At 38.4% G+C, this 17,340-nt stretch overlaps 2 long non-coding RNA genes across 2 annotated transcripts in view; both read right to left on the bottom strand.

Annotated features, from left to right (window-relative positions):
* LOC309508589 overlaps positions 1–6,094 on the bottom strand; it is a 140,827-nt gene extending 134,733 nt beyond the window's left edge. Inside the window, exon 1 of the long non-coding RNA XR_014209581.1 lies at positions 5,428–6,094. This is a non-coding gene — a long non-coding RNA (uncharacterized lncRNA). The remainder of the gene's footprint in view (positions 1–5,427) is intronic.
* LOC309508603 overlaps positions 1–16,726 on the bottom strand; it is a 321,712-nt gene extending 304,986 nt beyond the window's left edge. Inside the window, exon 1 of the long non-coding RNA XR_014209595.1 lies at positions 16,623–16,726. This is a non-coding gene — a long non-coding RNA (uncharacterized lncRNA). The remainder of the gene's footprint in view (positions 1–16,622) is intronic.
* Positions 16,727–17,340: the final 614 nt, after the last annotated feature.

Genomic DNA, 17,340 nt, shown 5'->3' with positions numbered 1-17,340 from the left:
ATATCTCCACTCTGGCCGGAGGTTTTAGAAATAATCGTTTTCAGAGGCGAATTCTCCGTTTGCATGTAAACGAGGGGCACAATTTGAAGAGAAATGTCTCCGTTTTTCAAAATAACCATGTACGTGTAAACGGGGCCTCAACAGAATTCTAATCACCTGCACCTGTACCTCATCAGCTCACTCATCGACCACAGTATAAGAGCACACTTCTCAGTCACTCATCATCTGGTTTTTAATGTGATTACCAACTCCTTACCTGATCTACTCCTGCTTTGCTTACATTAAGTTTTCGCCTGTGGATAGTTATAGTCCTGAGATCTACTTGTATTCCTCCAGTGTTCTCCCAGTAAGACTCTCCAATTACATACCTGTTTCCTCACCTGTTCCAACCATCCATGAAGTGTTTGCTCTGCAGTCTCCTCCACTCACCAGTCATCGTCTAACAACTTGAATTGAACTTTATACTAAGAGCTTGTGACTAAACCTCATAACTCGAATTAATCCTGAAACTGTCAGCAAAACCTCATACAGTAGCTTCACCTGCCTCAGTCGTGAAGGAAGTCCTGCATGTATTTTTGGAGATGGTCTCTGCTTGTTTGCAGTGCAAGGGAAAATAAAAAAAATAAATAAAAAAAACTGGTTGTCTGAATAAGTACAGTGTTTCTTTATTGGAAATAACTGAGTTTACAAGAAGAGATCAATTAAAAATTCAGTGTCAAAATTCCTTTTTGACCACTGCCGAGAACCACACGATAACTGTTGTGGTTTGGATGCATTTTAAAGATCTAGCCCGCATTTTTATTAGGACTACTGAAATGCTGGAAGAACAGTATTATTTAATATCACCACTTAAAGGAGAAAGAGAAGAAAAGCTCATATTTGAAATGGGCCGTTATTATGGCAGCAATAATGTATGTTAAAAATATGAACCAAGCAGCTTTATGTTTACCTCATGGAAATAAAAGACTGTATTAACTATTTCTGCTAATTTCCAAATTTTTTAAATGACATCCATCATATTGAGATAAAATATATCAAATAATAAATAGGATTTTATATTCATATTAAATATACATTTATTCGTATTAATCCAAGCATATGAAATTTAATTTACAGCAGACTATGTGAGCAGTGCGTTCCTGGATTTGTAGAATCACAAAACTTGCTCCTCCACCATGAATAAATCACCATCCGAATGCATGAGTATTATCACTGAGGACCCATGCAAATACATATTTACAGAAATCCACATGAGAAACAATTAGGCCTACCGTCCGAATAGGGCTTTAGCCTGGTATTTGCTGTCTAGTCTGTGCGTAGCACTGCGTCTTTTGTAACAAGCTTTTTGACGAATACATTAAAAGACAGTAAAATCTGAGCGCCCACATATGGAATAACCTTTGAAACCTGTAAGTTGATAACTTAATGCGATGCACTTACTGCCACAGATGAGACTGACAAAACTCAAATTTCTGAGATTTGCAGGTGAAAAACCTTGTGACTCCATTTGAGCTTGATTTTGATTTATTTTTTAATAAAAGTAACTATTAATTATTCAATATGAATTATGAATTATGTATGGTCAGACACACGCAGCTGTCTGACCATACAAAAAGCCACAATACTAACTTTGACAACAATTTGTCAATTATAGAATTATGACAAAGTTTATTAATTTATTTAAATTAAAATGTTCTTAATAGTATAGCTGTTCTAACATTTTCATTTTTATGTTCCCGTTATAATTTCGTTTGTTCCTTGTTTTTTTTGTGTGTTTTTTTTCTTGAATCGGTTCAGAGCCTTGCTAATAACACACTAATAAAAACTTATTTTTTTGTAAGGGTTTTCCTTATTTTTTGTCAGTCGATGTTTGCTGTTGCATGTAGATGGTGTGCGTTCTTTTGTTCCCTAGCTATTTTTTGTTCTGTAGTTCTTAGCTCTTTATCCGCTTTATCTCACATATCCACTATACGCCTGCCTTCTCTTTTGTTCCTGCCAGCGTTACAGCTTGTGTGTGTGTATGTTAGAATAGCTTGAGCATTTAGTTAATAAAACCTTGTTTGTGTCACACATGAAGTTGCTCTTTTTTTCTTCTCATAACCGGAGTCCCTAATTATGTGGATCACAGCTACAGCTTAGAAAGTGGTGGATATTAGGATACTCTTGTCTATGGCCAATAGAGTATTAACCTGCTATAGTCTATAGAGGTTCTGACGAAACTTTGCTGGATGATTGTTGAAAGGACGTCTAATCCCCCACCCCCAAATCAGTTACTTGATCCAAATACTTTTATTGATCATTAGGAAATATTTTTCCTTTGGACTAATTTGCTACATAAATCACTATCGAGCAGCAGGGAACAGTAAGGATTTTAGTTTGGGTGACAACAAAACTTTAGCGCACAAATTTACAAAAATGTATCACTTCATGCATTCCCTGGTAATCAAACCCATAAACTTGGTTCCTAGCGCCATGCACTACAGTTTGACCTACTGAAATGTGTTACTAAAACAATAGCAATTTACTTCCAAAATGTGACTTGATAATTTTTTTTATTCATCAGGAATCTATTGAATCTGTGGTGTTTAATGGCAAAATGGAGTCAGACCAGAAAGCAAGTTCTCTGTGCACTGTGAATAAACACTCATTTCCGGAAAGAAATGAATTCTTGAAAGTCATGAATCTAGACAGACAGACAGACAGACAGACAGACAGACAGACAGACAGACAGATAGATAGATAGATAGATAGATAGATAGATAGATAGATAGATAGATAGATAGATAGATAGATAGATAGATAGATAGATAGATAGATAGATAGATAGATAGATAGATAGATAGATAGATAGATAGATAGATAGATAGATAGATTGATTGACTGATTTATTGATTGTCAGTGTAATATTTAAAAATACATTTCCAGTCATTACAAATAATAGACAGAAACTAGCCTAAAACATGACACAATATTTAGCTATTGATTCCTATTATTTCTGCCCTACTTTCTGTGTGTACTCTCAGCCAAATAGTGTAATTTCAGAAGTGGAACAAAGTTATTAATGTCAGTGAACAATTAAAAAGACAAACATTTGTGCACTGATGACCTGTGCTCAGGTCTATGTATTGAGAAAGTAAAGAGGGTTGGTTTTGATTGCATGCTGACATCAATTTAGTTTTGCTACTTTTAGTTAGTTACTCCCAAACCCTGGACGTATGTTACTGTGAGACCTGTCCTTAAAGAAAGATAACAGTTCACTCTTAAAACACTAACTCATGTCACACACACTGTCACACCCCCCATATCTCTCTTTCGTTGTCCACAAAATGGTCTTTTGACCTTCAGTGCCATTGTGTCTTCCCATAATCCACTTATTGTTCTCTCTGTACACTCATTGTCTGGTTTGAAGGACTTTCTGTAATTGGAAGTGCCCTTCTGGACCTAAAGGTTGAATGTTGTCTCCATGGGTGGATGTTGCTCTTCCGTTGGCCATGAGGCTTAATACTCTTGGGTTTTAATTGCCAAAAATATGCTTTAATTCGTATATTTCACGTTGTTAGTCCAATCTGTCTATCTATCTATCACTAAATTCATGGCACATATACACACGTTAATGGAATTAAAATCCATTTTAAATTCAACCATAGCAAATTATTTTTTTATTTTTTGTCTTTGTAACTCCATCACAATGTAATAACTTGATATGCCTCTGATACAATTTTTGATCTTTCACTGATGTTACCAAGGTGTTTTATTTTTCAACCCCTTGCCATCCAATCATCTGGCTCCATTCTGCATCGGAACAACCACTTCATAGTACAATTGATTTTCCAGTGTAAACAATCAACCAACCACTGTATATGTTTCGATCTCTCATTCACTACAATATGGAAATAAAATGGGTTGCGAATGCGGTTTCATGTTGTATATTTACATTATGAATTTAAAAGTAAGAAAGAGTGACACATCATGAATGTTGTCCATTATGTGCTCTACTTTATTATTTTATTGCTCTGAGTATAATAAATAAATAAGGTGGTAGCTCCAGGAAGCCCTTCTGTGGTGGTGTGACTGCTGTCATCAGCCTTATACCTCCATAAACTGGGTCGTAACAGACCAACCTCACAGGCACTAGCTGCCGCACTCCATCTTCCTGGTGTGCGCTGGCATTTCTCATTATATTCCCTAACAACCAGTCAGGTTCTGTGGTGGACTCCCTGATCTAGCTGGGTAAATTTGCCTTCAGTACGACACAACAGCGAAGGGTTATGGCGAACTCCAGACAGAAGGAAGAAGTGGCAAAAACTCGGATGAACATTGGCAATATCTCCTCACCTACAGTGGATTGTGAGAGGATCATGCGGAAACTCGGTCAGGGGTGAAATGAGCTCTGGTGGCGTCAGAGGAAAGACTGTTATGTGGCACAAGGGGTCCACAGCTGAGCACACGAGGAAAATAGAGAGGAGCGAGGTCTCGGCAGAGACACAGAAAGGAGGAATTACTTTGATGTGTAAAAGACAAGTGCGGTTTAATGTTATAAAAAGTGATGCTCTTTTGAGGAAAAAAGACAAACAATAGCATTTGTGGGGGGTATTGGAGGTATTTTGAATTCAGTGAGAAAGAGAGAGAAAAACATAAGTAAAGAGATCTCACAATTGAATCTCATTTCTTAGAAAATCTCTTATCCAGTAATGAGATTAAATGTAGACATTAGCTTAAGCCTCCTGGTTCCCAGAACCCGGTAATCTTCAGTTGTTATTAACTAAGACTATTAAAACTGTTTTCTGTAATTGAAATATTACTAAAGAAAAATAAAATAAATATTAGATGAAAACCCTTAAAAAAAAAAAAAAAAAAAAGAAGTATAATGAAACTGTGGAGACATGACCAGAGCAAAGGCAGGAGACATGGCTTGCAGTCAATTAAAAAGATTTATAAAAGATAAAGCAGGGACACTACTGCTGACCCTCCTTACGGAAGCACCTCTACAAAACTGACTCCAGACAGACAAGATGAACCCTTTCTATCTCCAGGGATCAACCATTTCATACTAATAGGGAAATGGAAATTATGTACACATACATAAATACATAAATAAACTTAACCATTGACAATAAAATTCAATATAAATTAACATCACCATTACCAGAAAAAATACAAATAATGAACAATACATCAAAATAAGCACGATGAAACAATGACCCCCCTGCTAACACTGGGAAATAGACAATGCCTGCCCAGAATCCCTCAGGATGGCATAAAATGGGGAACAGGAAGACTGCATTCTTCTTAACCCCCCCACCCTGGATACCATGCTGCAGCCATGAACCCAGAGACAAGCAAGTCAATTAAGTTGATATAATTTCTAAATAAAATAAAGTAAGAAAACTTTTGGTGTCTTTTTTTCCCCACCTGTCTAATGTTCACCTTAAGGCCCGTTCACACCAAGCACGATAACTATAAATATAACGATAAAGATAACTATATGCGTCCACACCAACGACCGATAACGGTCTTTTTATTCTAAGCACGCGCGTGCCCGCGCTGTCAATGATGGGATAAAAACATCGCCTAGTCAACACCTTTATGTATACAACGCCTTTTTCACTGCAACTTCAGCAATGTTGTCAAAACTAGCGCTGGATAGCCTACCTGAGGTAATTTTGTTACACTATGCTAAACTGCATAATATCTCATCGTTAATACTTCTCACCATTTATTCCCATGATACGACCGATTGCTTTCCATATATCCATCTTTTTTAACGTATCCTTGAAAAGGGGGTTTGACTTGTCAAAGAGTGGAGGATTTTTTTTGTACCTCGACGATTAACTTCTCTGCAATGTCATCTGCCATTTTAAATGCGCGAGACCTTTAAATTAGAATGGATTTTGATTGGCTGTCAGTGTTTTATCGTTGGACAGCTGGAAAAAAAAAATCGTTCTGAAAGTGATCCCAACGATATCATTCCTCATATCTTTATCGTTATAGTTGTGGTGTGAACTCTGTTATTCTTTAATATGGAGAACGATTTTTAGAATTATATCTTTATCGTTATCTTTATAGTTATCGTGCTTGGTGTGAACGGGCCTTTAGACTACAAAAAGTAAACAAAATTATATTTAAAAAACAATAGGAAACATATATACAAGTCATTTAAACCAAACAAACACAGGGCATATATATAAATTAGGGGTAACTAATGACATACTCACAGAAACAATTAACCAAGTTTGTTGAAGTACTAAAATTACTAAAACTAAAACTAATTACAGCTATTTAGAAATAAAAAAATAAATTTAAAAAACTGAAAAAATATGATTAATAAATACTATTTTATTTAATGTAATACTAGTAATACTAAAATAACTGGTAATCTCTGTTACAGTTTGAGAAGAGATGTCCATAATGTCTCAAACTGTGCTCAGATTTGATGATATAGGCCATGTCTGTCAGAATTATTAACTTTATAGCAATATTCTAGATTCATAATTTGTCATCATATAGGAATTTGGACAAACTTGTAAACAATGCATTGAATACATTTCTAGGGTGTAGACTATAATAGAGACATACATTTTGGCTTTTTTTTTATTTGGACCAGCAACCACCCAGAATTATCATAGCAACATGTTTAAAACCATTCAAAACACCGACAAACTAGCAATGCCGTGGCAACCAATCACAGCATTCTTGCCTCATCAGGGTGACTTTTGCACAATCAGGCACCACACAAATCTAATTTTTATTCAAATTTTTCCTGTTTCAGATACAAGACCATGCTGATTCCGTCATAACCGAGAACTTCATTACATGTCCTGAGCTGTGAAAGAGCGACCTCTCAGCAACGAGTCCACAAGCCAGAAGTGCTCCACACCCCGCATACCCATTCGACACATGCTGTGGAGGTAATTCACTCTGCCAAAGAGAGTGAACTGTATTCACCTTCCAGACACATTGAGCTTTCAGCCTCTTCACACACACAGAGTTTGATATGCTGCCCGCTTATCTGCATCCACAACCACATAAACATGCACCCCGGCATCCTCCCCTTCATTCGGCTGCTGCTCTCTCCATGGATTCACACTCAAATTGATTTACTGCTGGAGCTAATAGGATCTGCACAAGCATGCCATTACCAATGACAAAAGACTCGCATGTTGTGGCCACATCACAGGGAGGTCACATGTCATTGGGATTCCAGATGGTGATTCTGTTTTAAAATAGAGATTCAGCAGATTAAGTGTTGTTGAGCTCTTTTGTAACACTGTATGTTTGATTTTTGTTTGTCAAAGGGCCAACTGAGAACCTTAAAGGGATAGTTCACCCAAAAATTGAAAATTGTCATCATTTACTCACCCTCAAGTCCATCATAAGCCGCGTTTCCACCGCAGGAACTTTCCCCAGGAACTAGGGACTTTAGGGTGGTATTCGGTGTCTTTCCACCAATGGTATTGAGATTCTAAATGAAATTCTGTGTAAACATTTCCCCCTCAGAAAGTCCCTGCTTGCGAGGTAGTACTTTTTCGAAGTTCAGGAACTTTCAAGGGTGGGACTTGGGCACTGAACATGCTGATTGGTTCATGCCACATTTTGATTGGTTGACTCCACGCAGTTTGACTCTTTAATTTCAACCACTGTTTATAGAAATCTGTTGTGGTGCGTGCAGTAAGAGTTGTTTGCTATTCTAATCAACAGTGGAGTTTAAAAAATACGACCAATGGACAGACGACGCTTTATTAAGCTTAAATTCAGAGGATGAAATCCAGCGGGAACTGGACAGTAGCATGCAGTCCTACTTCACCGGACTAATTTGCCTAATCTGCACTTTAGACCGCAATGGAAAAGCAGACAGCAACAGGTCTGGGGAAAAAAAGTTCCAGGGACAAATTGTTCCGGATAATTTCAGTGGAAATGCGGCTTTACATCTACATCATAACAGGAGTTCTGACCTTTGTCACGAAAAAAATCGATGCACACACTTTTAATCATTGAAACTTTGGTTTTCATGCTAAAGGTTCATAAAAAAAAAACATAATATTCTAGTATTGTCCATAAAAATTTGGTATTATTCGAAAGCTTACAAACTCAAAATTCCTCATATGAAAACCGTTTTGAAATTGGATGTAGCGTTACCAAAAAAAACAGTACTCTAAATTATTTTAGCGGACTCCTCCCCTATTGAGCGTCATCATGTTTCATAATTTATAATCAAAATATTTTCTAATCTTGATAAAACATGTTGTCGGAAAGGTCTGAGTCTCAAGGTTCCATATTTTGTGATAGAAGTAATATTTAGACAGAAATGTATTAATTTGTTACGGCAGGATGCATTAACAAAAAAATCATGACAGTTAAGGGGTTAAAACTAAGTGTCGTAGGCAGAAAACTCTCCAGACCACAGAGGTAGAAAGAAAAAAATAGTAAAAAGAAATGGTCGAGTAATCGGTTTCATGTTAATGTCTTCTGTTTGCTCACCTCTAGGACCCTGGGACTGAGGACAGGTTTCTGTGACACAGGACAACATGATGAACACATGTCCTCCAAACCCTAGAGAGAACGAGTTTGAAGCCAGTGAGTGCCGACGGAATGACAGTAAAAAATGGATCTGTAGAAACGACTCTCCCATGGTAAACTGAAAACATAAAAGCATTGGTATTTGAAAAGTATGTGCGCTGAGGGTCCTGCTGGGCTTTTGTGGCTTTATTCTAGTCTCTCTCTCTCTCTCTCTCTCTCTCTCTCTCTCTCTCTCTCTCTCTCTCTCTCTCTCTCTCTCTCTCTCTCTCTCTCTCTCTCTCTCTCTCTCTCTCTCTCTCTCTCTCTCTCTCTCTCTCTCTCTCTCTCTCTCTCTCTCTCTCTCTCTCTCTCTCTCTCTCTCTCTCTCTCTCTCTCTCTAGCTGCTAGTATGATGGATGTTGCAGTCTCTTTGTATTACCTTCTTACCCAAAGTCTCTCTCCTAGGCTTCTCTCTGACCGCACAACTCTGAAAAAGGACAATGTGTGTGTGTTTTAGTGTTTCTTTTTCTTTCCTCTAGATGGGTGAACACACACACACACACACACACACACACACACACACACACACACACACACACACACACACACACACACACACACACACACGCACGAGAATAACCATTTAGAAGAATGAAAAACCAGTATCCTGATGCAAATTGTGGGGAATCAAAAATGTGCTTAATTTTCAATAAAATGAAGCCACAATCATTCTAAAACGATTTTTATTTATTTGATTTTGGGTTGAAGTATGACCTGGCCATGTTTTTGTGAGATTCACCCAGACACATTATCCTCCAGCATGATTCAAGAGCTTCCTCCTCAAGTTCATTTCTACTTTGTCAGTATTCTTCCTCCATCCATCTCTCACCTCTTCAGTCCTCTCAAACACAAAAAGGGCAAAGTTGGTGAGAAATCTATTGTGCATCTGATGGATCTTTCACTTGGGCCAGAGAAGATATGCGGTTACATGTGTGCCCTTTCTGCCGGGCATCTAAATTCAACCCAAGGCCATTAATACACGCATGCCTGTGTGAGCACAAGAAAGGGCATCGTTCGTATGATCTATGCCTGCTGCTTCCTGCTGGGCTTAATCACACTTCCTGCCACCTTCTGATCTGACGCAGGGAACTTAAAACTCTCTCCTGTTAACTGTGTTCAGTTCTCTGACGCGTGTTGTCGGGAAAAGGGCACGTCTCATATGAAGTGTTCTTAATCTAATTTAGAAAGACAATTCGTTTTCAGCCTTGATGAGGCTTCATCAAAGTGAGCCGAAAAGAGGGTGAGCAAATGAGGGAGAAAAAGAAAAAAAGAGCCAAGGAGAAAAATCATGTTAAGAAATGAAGAAAACACTTAATAGAGCATTAATGGTTTTATAAAAAAAATAAAAAAAATACCATGTTCCTGCTGGAAACCAGGCTGTACCAGCTTAAAGGCACAATTCACCCCAAAATGTTGTATTTATATAATTTACTCATGTTTCGTTCCAAATTCGAGAACCAAAGGAAAGTTTAGCAGAATGTCTTAGCTGGTTAATCTCGGCTGCTAGTGTTGCTATCGAATCATCTAGACCACTTTGAATAAACTAATGACTATAAATGACAATCAAAGCTGATTTAGCTACACTGTAAAAAAATGTCTAACCTCTCCAAGTCAAAATTTTCTAGTGACTGGTCACATCTAAATTTTTAAATTGGCCCAAGTGCAATTATTGTTGCAATAGTCTGTTAACATTGGCTCAATGAGAAATAATACGTCAGACTAATTGAAAAATTTAGATGTTATCAGTCACTAGAAATGTTTGACTTGGGGATGTAATTTTTTTTACAGTGTATAGATCAAGCAGGATGCTTTTATTCCAGGTGTATATATCATTATGTATTTTATTATTAATTATTTGACAAATTATTTACCTGCCTCATTGTTTACAGCTGAATGAAGCTAATAATTTTTTTTTTTTTTCAGCTAACACATTAACTTTATCTGCCACATATTTCATATACATATAGGCTTGACAGTGGTGGTACAACGGTGGGATGATCGATGAATTTACCCATTAGTGGTATGAAACAGGTGTGAATGTGATGGTTATCTAGTTTACGGTTTGTGACAGAGAGAATTATGAATTACTTTTCCTAAAGGTAACTGTGTTACGCCCACTGAGAACGAGTGAACGACTGCTGATCACTGCAGAATGAAGACTCTGAGAATCTGTGTTCATCTTGTTGTGTTTTTTGTCCTGGTAAAGCCCTACATTATGGGTAAAACAATTATAAATCCTAATAAATTATGTTTTTTTGTTAAGTTTTCTGTGATGGGTAGGTTTAGGGTTAGGGTGTAGAATATAGAGTTTGTACAGTATGAAAAATCATTGTTTATGGAATGTCCCCATAAAACATGAATATTCAACATGTGTCTGTTCTTAATTATATTTAAGGAATCCGTTGAGAAAGCAGCAGCACATTTTCTTAGTTGTTTACATCAAATTTAAGATCTTTAAGACTTAAAGACTTGGTTGAGATTGTTTAAATACACTTAAAAAGTAAAGTAGTGTGAGGACAGCTAAGTGCCTATGAAAATTACTTATTGTTTATTTCAGATTTTCATGGACTGTTTTTAGTTTTGGTTTAGTTAAAAATAAAAATAAATAGATAAAATGATTTAAACTAATAGTAGTTTTAGCATACAGTATTAGCCCTGTTACTTGGGATCTTGAAGATGACGAGGGAGGGGGGAAGGGTGGGGTGGCGGGGGGTGGACAGGAGAAGGTTACAGGGCCTTAATCCAATTTAATGAGTTTTGGGAGAATGTGGAGTCTGCAGAGACAACCAGAGCCCTCCACAGCGACTAACTGCTCACACGGTAATTGACAGCAACTCCTGGTTTATCTTTTACTTTCTATTTCATGCTCTCTCATCCCCTCTCTTATTATTTCACGTTATTTTTTTTTTTCTGTTTTCCAGTCAAAATTCTGAACCCTCATATTCTGTTTAGTGTCTGAGAGACCCAAAGGCACTTTTGCTGGCTCAGAAAACATACTTAACATTTAAGCATCAGGTTGATGCTTCATGATACATTTTTTTTTCATAAAAACTAAATTATTTAATAAGATGTCAACCACACTCCAAGAAAAATGTCAGTTAGTGCAATAATTTCAGGAGGAGTGAACCCATCTAATCTTTCAATTAACTGCCGAAGTATCGAAGCAGCCGCTCATGGTAGCAAAGCAGCGGACGCCACTGGAAAAAAACAGCACTGGAAGTTTGAGAGGTGACGTCCTGACAAATCTCGCGAGAATCACGACTTGCTTTACGGCACGACGTCACATACATCAACAACATATGAAGCAGCCTCTATCGAAGACACTAGCACGCATTTTAGACATGAATCATGGCAGAGTCAACGAAGAAAACGCGGTCGGAAGAGTCAAGGAAAAGAAAACGAGAAAGTGAGACACAAAAGTCCCACTTGGTCAGGCTTTCACTCGTTGGCGAGAGCTAAAAATCAGCAAAGGATGCAACAGCGATTCTGACCTGGCGTTCTTGTTGATGGACTAGTAAATAAATCTCTTATTTGTAAACTTGCTAGCGTTCTATTTTGTATGTTGTTGCGTTTGCTTGTTGTATGTCATTTTTTGCGAAGTTGTTCATTCATCCATTGTTGATAATAAGACCGGTCCACTAATTTCCACATATGTCTAGCTTAGCTGTTGATTAGCAGAGCTGTTAGCAGACTTGATAACAAATACTCGTTTCTCTTACGTGTGTTTGCGTTATGTTTTATTGCCCAGCAAGTTTACCAGCTGAACTCAGGTGTTATGATGTGTTTTTATCACGTAGTCCTTTGTCTGGTTCAGGTTTCGTATGGCATGTGTAGGCTACTGTGCTTATGCAAACTTTAGATGGCATATTTGTATGAAATCGTGAAACATTACCTCGTCAGTAGACATCTTCGGAGGCTATCAGTGCCTGTTTGATGTCTGACGCTTCCATCCTACTGAACAGGTACCGGTATACAGGGGGGAGGGGATCAGGTCGTGAGTGCAGAGACGGCTCTGCGTGAGTGGTATTTACGACAGTAACGTTAAATATAAGTACGTTTGACAAAACTTTAACACTGACTGTAACGGCAACCAAACGTGCAGGCACGCCAGATGCATTTACTACTAACAAACGCTTTTTGTTTTATGCTTTTTAAGTTTTAGCTACATGCAATTTTTAAGTGAATTTGTATAATTTTAAAAATATATTCTTTGTGTATTATATTAATGTCAGTCTGCTCCCACAGGAGCTTTGTTTCTCTATCTAGCCTTTGTTTCACTGCCGCAGCAGTGATTTCTCCTACGCTTCCGCATGAGCTCTGTTTCTCTGTCTAACCCATAGACTGTAAAAAAAATATGGACAAAGAGTCTGTGACGTCACCCATAGACTTCTGAAGAACGGTTTTGAGGCCGTTTATGGGGGGTATGGGCGGCGCCATATTTCAATACAAATGTTCAGAAAGGATAACTTACAGGTATGATGTGTTGTGTCAGATCATGATCGAGACGTCAAATTTCAGGAATTCCACTCGGCGCAGCCTATGCTCGTTATCAGCTGTCAATCAAGCTGTCAATCGCGCCCTTATTTGTCATACATTTTATATCTAAATACGATCTAAACCAACGAGTTAGAAAAAAATTCACCCCCCTCACAGTTGTCAGGCACTCGGAACCTATCGAAAAATACAATAAAAGTCCATGGGACCAACCTGTAAAAACATGAATTTATGCTGTGAAAACGGACATTTTAACATGGGGGTGTATGGACATTTGCTCCCTTTTGGGACCTTCCCCTAACGGATTTTCGATGTATTGCAGTTTTTCGCACTTCCGGGTAGGCTTCATTTTTCAGATTAGAATGTTGCCGCTTGGTCTAACCTTGCCTTCACTGCCACATCAGTGATATCTCCTCCGCTCCAGCAGGAGCTCCGATTCTCCGTCTAACCCTTCCTTCACTGCTGCAGCAGTGATTTCTCCTACGATCCGGAAGGAGCTTTGTTTTTCCTTCCAACCTTGCCTTCACTGCCATGGAAAGTGATATCTCCTCTGTTCCCGCAACTGCTGCACAACCATCCCCCTCCAACTACCTGCGCGGCTTACCCATCCGATGCTGTGAGCAGTGCCGTCGCAGGTGGGGTGCGAGGCCCTGTGCGAACTTGAAATGCGAGGCCCTGCTCTTTGATGTGTATGCTCAATTGCGTATGAATTACAGTCACACGGACGTAGCTGTTCTAATTATTTTGCACGCATAATCTCGCTGCAATACGTTTTTATCAAGTAGAATAATACAGCATAATCATGCACATAGTCTCAGCTATGACTTTTTGCTATTTATTTCAGAGGGGAAAAAAAATCAACTGTGCAACCACGAGTGGTTTTACATCAAGTCAGCTCGAGAATTTTCATCGAGAATCCGCTTACTTCACCAACGTGTATCTTAATGGTCCAGTGGTAGAACTTTCGCCTAGCGTGTCAGAGGTTCTGGGCTTGAATCCGCTCTCGTATGGTTTTATTTTTCTCGTATAATGTTAGTTTTTTTTCTTCTCATCAAAACCGATTATGTTAATCAGTGGTTGTATATCAAGCAGGGACACATTTGTGTGCATTATGTTAGAGTATCCACAACGGATTGAAGCGCGCGTCCAAATGAAGACAGTGCGGCGTGTGTGCAATTAAAGCCACACTAAGTAGAAATTGTGTTTTTGTCAAACAGCGACCCCTAGAGTCGCTGTGGAATACTTGCACTGTCGTAAATATATTATATTATAACATTTTTACATGATTGCAGCTAAATCACAAGTAAATAGTCTATAGTCTAGGCCTACTGTATAATTTAATTTGTGTTGTTTTTATTGGAATGTAAACATTACAAAATGCCAGATAACATCAATTAAGTTAAATGTACGTCGCATTATTTCATAATATTGGCCGTTATGATGTCATTAGACATGATTATTGCAATTTATCATAATAGTTTGCAAATTGTGCTCGTTTACACTATTTACAACCTCTACTTTAGGCTTATTTATGATAATTATGTGAGATATTGAAAGCTGTTCTCATGATAATCGCAGGAATCAACGTCAACAGCGTCTGATATCCCTCAGGACTACGTGATAAATACACCTCACAACACCTGAGTTCAGCTGGCAAACTAATTCGTGAGGCATAGCTATCTGATTTATCAAAACGATTCCATTTACACCTGGTCACATAAATGTATTTTTGCGAAACAGATTTAAATTCGATCTTCAATTCTCGCGCTTTATGCAGATTTAATGGAGTTCACGTCACCGAAAGCAACAGATATGAGCTGCATTTTATAGATCATCAGCTAAAATTTCTAAATCAAAGACCGCAATAAGAGAGAGCAGTAACAGCCCTGGTAAGATCATTTCGTTTCTTTACTTTTAATGATGAAGATTGTGTGTTAAGCGTCTGCGACTTACTTTCACTTTGATTTGCGATAGTTTGCACGTTGGCTTGATGCAGTTGCTCATCTGCGGTGATGCGTGTTCCAGCGCGTCGTCATATCTGGATATAACATATAGCCTATACAACGCTCTCACACGTTTTTTATTTTATTTTATTTTTTTAGCATTTTTGGGAGGAGTACAATTTACATATGTGGTTTCAAAAACCATATGCATTTATACTTGTCCAGTTTCGTCTGGAATGCGTCTCAGATCTCCTCCTGAAGTGGTTTGAGGGATCGGATTCAAATCCGTCTCAAATGCGTTTCGGAGGGCATTTAAACCTGGACTTTTCACGATCGGATAGCTATCCGATCTGAGAAAATGCATGAAGTGGCCAGGTGTAAACAAACCCCCATGACAAAAACATACGCACGAAAGCCGAAAACAAACGCTGGTTGGCCTCTCACGTCCAAATTTGACGAAGTGGTGGGGGAAGTGACGTATGCCGTAAAGCAGTCGAATTTTGTAGTTCTTTTTGTGCTCTGGTTACTACCCGAACACCGAAGTTACATAGTGCCAGTAAAAGCGATACAGACCCTGTCAGGCTATGGCAGACGTGTCATTCAACCTATTGTAAGTCGATGTACCATCACAAGGATCTTGGAAATATATTATGAAGGTTGAAAAGTTACATAGTGTCGCTTTAAGCCACACGAGAAAACACTGTATCCGCGCCACTGATCGCAGCGGCAAGGAGCACTTTGATCACTTGATTTAAAAAACACATTTCAGCGCTAGATCTTCTCTTATTTAAAAAAAACGAACGAAATGAATGCTCTGCCAGTTAACTGGAAATGTTTGAATTATTTGTAGAATTGTGAGATGTTTTAAAAAGTGGTGAAAAAAAAAAAAAAAAAAAAAAAAAACCCCAGCAGGATTGCGAGGCCCCCTATTGGCGCGAAGCCCTGTGCGGTTGCACAGTTCGCACAGTCTATGCGACGGCTCTGGCTGTGAGTATTGAAATCCCATTGAATGCTGCGAAAGCCCTCATGGCCAAATGTTTTATCCCTATTTCAACTACCAGCGGGACTTACCCATCGGATGCTATGATTATCGAACTCCCGTCCGATTATGTAAGAGCCCTAATAAATAAATAAATGCAACAGCAGTGCCCATTCATAGTTATTTATCGTTAACACATCACTAGGTCATGCTTTTCAAAGGTAGCTCCCGCAGGAGCAACTCCCGAGAGTCATTACTGCAGCAGTGCCCGCTCACGACTCCACATGTGGACATAGCTGGGAGATGTGGTTCACCTTCAGCTCAGGCAGGAACAACTCCTGAGTGTCACTACCGCAGTAGAGACTCTCGCTCATGACTCCAAGTTGGTAAACGCAAAAGCAAAATGTGTAAAGCACCTGCAGTTCTCCAACAGAACACCAACTTGTACAACATTAATTTCACTCCATGGATCGTAATAAAGTAATCACTTGATCAAACTCAATTACATTTTATTTGACATTTGGCAGTAGGCTGTCCTCTTACCTTGGGCACTCTATGAAATTAAGAGATATAAATATTGAATTACTAGAGCAAAGACAATTGAAAGAGCTCTACCCTGATTTATGGATCTTTGCGAAGAGTTAATAGACGGTATGATGATCATTAGGGCGATTGGGCGACGCACCACCAAAGTGTGAAAGGCACTTTTTCGATCACATTCACATTCAACCACAGAGTTACGCTAGTAGTCACTGTTGTTCTGCCTCTGGATATAGTCCAATCAGCATCAAGTCACGTTCTGTGGAGTACCGCCTCTTTTTGGGCGATTTCACACTGGCCAAGAATCGGCCAATAATCGGCCATTATTTAAAAAAGTATGTTAATTTTTCATCCCCATGGAATCTTTTTCATTGCAGTATACCATTTTCTTTGTGTAATAGCTCGAAACACTTGCCAAACCTGTTGCACTGCTTTGCAAAACACTGAACCGATAAATGCAATAAATGTTTATGACTAAATTAAACAGGGTACCTGCTGTGTAAATTCAAGGCAGAATATGTGCTATAAAACTGTTTGATCTTTATGTGAATTGTTTACAAGCTCAGTTTTTGGGCCATGCCAATTGCCCAGCACTGCACTGAACTGTTAGACATTTTATCGTATTTTTGCAGTAACTTACTGGCAGCACTATTGCCAGTAAGTTACTGTAAGTTCCCCTTTACAGTAGCTTACCTGTAAATGTGTTTTACGGTAAGATGCCCTTACCGCAATTTAATTTTACAGTATGATGCCCTTACCGCAATTTTATTTTACAGTATGATGTTCATACCGCAATTTCATTTTACAGTATTATAGCCCATTTTACAC

Source organism: Leuciscus leuciscus, assembly GCF_965113295.1.
Source record: "Leuciscus leuciscus genome assembly, chromosome: 10".
NCBI lineage: Eukaryota > Metazoa > Chordata > Actinopteri > Cypriniformes > Leuciscidae > Leuciscus > Leuciscus leuciscus.
This window is presented reverse-complemented; position numbering and strand designations above follow the sequence as displayed.